The sequence below is a fragment of the Pteropus vampyrus genome, unplaced genomic scaffold (assembly GCF_000151845.1).
Source record: "Pteropus vampyrus isolate Shadow unplaced genomic scaffold, Pvam_2.0 Scaffold169, whole genome shotgun sequence".
NCBI classification, from domain to species: domain Eukaryota; kingdom Metazoa; phylum Chordata; class Mammalia; order Chiroptera; family Pteropodidae; genus Pteropus; species Pteropus vampyrus.
In genome coordinates, this window is record NW_011888950.1 from 1,717,801 (window position 1) to 1,720,325 (window position 2,525).

Genomic DNA, 2,525 nt, shown 5'->3' on the forward strand with positions numbered 1-2,525 from the left:
CTGACTAGAGTCAGCATACCTGGCCACTACCTGGTCTTCATTTGATCGTAAGGGACCCCTGTGAGCCCACAGCCTCCTCACAACCTGCTGGCTCAGGCCAGGAGATGAATATTCTCCCCTGATTCTCCTGAAATTATTCAATCTCCATTGTGACTATAGCAATGCTGTGGTCTCAAGCTTGCCTGCCACCCGCTCCGAAGGTGGTCCTGCTGGATTATCACTTCTCTTAGTTCCTACTTGACTAGTTAGGCTATCACATCATGCTGACAACTTGTTCTATGTTCCCAGAGTCCCCTGACTTATGTCAGGCTGTACTTCAGACAGAAAGAGAAAATGAGATTTTTTTTTTTTTTCCTGAAGTGAAGAATATTACCCCGAAGGCTCTCTATCAGTGAAGATTCTTAGTTACAAGCCACAGACCCCGACTATGACTCACTTAAGATGAAAATTGTCTATGGCCATGTGACTCTGAACAAGCCCGATCCCAACTGATCTCGGAAGCTAAGCAGGGTCGGGCCTGGTTAGTACTTAGATGGGAGACCACCTAGGAAGATCAGGTGCTATAGGCATAAAAAAATAAAAAATAAGGGGTTGTAAGCTGACAAGGTCTTTGCAATCTGTGAGGTCAGCCAAGGGTCGCCTCGCCTAATAAATAAATAAACAAACAAACAGATGAAAATTAATGAATTATAGGGAGACAGGGTAGCTCATAGTCTAGAGAACCTGGTGCAAAAATAGTTACTAACCAATGTAGGAAATACAGATGAGCATTACTCGAGGTGGAAGGAAGCATGGGCGAGAGCACACTGCAAGAACGTTCTCACTGGGTGACTACTCTTAGTACCACACCTGTTACCGCCACCGTCAAATGCTCAACCATAGCGCATCTGAATTCCTGGTGTTACTGCCTTCACCGCACCCCCCAAAATTCTCTCTGCCACTACTGCCATTGCCACGATGAGTAATGTTTAACTCTCCCTCAATAACTGAAGTGGTCTGCCAAGATCCAAAGTCCAGGGTGGGTACACCTAGTTGGTCTGTGCTCTAGCTGTCAAGAATGGGAGATGGTGTTTTTGCAATGGGAATCGAGGTCCTGTCTTTTACCTAGATGCAGGTACTGGCGGATTACTTAAAGAAAATGGTCTTCAAATAGGTAATTCTACTCATTGCTCCTCCAAAACAAATATCACAGTTGGAGTTGTGGTAGACAGAATAATGACCCTCAAAGATGCCCATGTCTTAATCAGCAGAGCCTGTGAGTACGTTAAATATGTTACGTCACACGGCAAATGGAAATTAGAGTTGCAAAGAGAATAAAGGTAGATAATCCACTGATCTTAAAAGAGGAATATTATCCCGGATTCTCTGGCCAGCATAATGTAATCATGAGTGTCCTTCAAGTGGAGGAAGAAGGTGGTAGGATAAGACGGAGCGGTGCCACGTCAGAAGGACTTGTCCAGTTGGATTTCAAGATGGAAGAAGGGGCCCATGACTCAAGGAATACAGGCACCCTCTAGAAGCTGGGAAAGGCAAGGAAACAGATTCTTCCTTAGAGCCTCCAGATGGAATCGTGGCCCTGCCAACACCTTGATTTTAGCTCGAAAGTTCTGCGTCAGACTTCTGACCTAAAGAACTGTAAGGTAATAAATTTTGTATTTTTTAAGCCACTAAGTTTGTGGTAATTCATCAGAGCAACAATAGGAAGCTATTGCAGGAGGCCGTGACTTGATGTTTGGGAGCTAATTACAATTTTTACCCCAGGTGACTTTTTTTTTTCTTCTTCTAAACACTGTTAACTTACATCTAATTAACGGACAAGGACGTTGGCGATTTCACTGCCAAGGAATTTTTTCTCATAACTGTGGAAAGAGTTTCAAGTTTTAATACCTTCTCAAAAATTATATTCCTTCAAATAAAATATAACCAATGTATGGAAAGAACACTTGCTCTAAAAGCAAAGAGGAGTTTCAGATAACAGTGTTACTGACAGGCAGCCAAAAGATTATTCCAAATACTTGGTACTTATAGGCCTGTCTAGTTCTCATTTTATATGCTTTCCAAAAAAGAGAGCTGTGTTTGACCTCATAAAGCCTTACAATTTCTCGATTCTGTTACAAATTACTGATTTTGGGAGGGTAGAAGCGGGGACAGGTAATGATTCCCCCTAGAAACCAGTGAAGTCAGCAGTGCCTTTGGATGCAGATGAGCAGTTTTAAGAAGTTGTTCACCTTAGGGTTAGGAAAAGAAATAGAAATTTCTAATAGATTCGCTGCAATGGTTTTTTTTGTTTTGTTTTGTTTTGTTTTGTTTTAACTCAGTGATTAGCAAACTTATACTGTAAAGGGCCGGATAATATCTTCGGCTTTGTAGGACAGAAGGTCTGTGACTACTGTTCCATTCTGCTCATTGGAGCATGAAGACAGCTATATTTACATGCAAACAAATATGTGTGGTCACGTTCCATTAAAACAGGATTTGGTCCACAGGTTAGTTTGCTGAATGTTGTTCTAGGTTATAACGCATGC

General features: G+C 42.1%; 1 pseudogene; it reads left to right on the plus strand.

The window, feature by feature from the left end:
• Positions 1-450: 450 nt before the first annotated feature.
• Positions 451-569, plus strand: LOC111745898 (annotated as a pseudogene).
• The last annotated feature ends 1,956 nt before the right edge of the window (positions 570-2,525 follow it).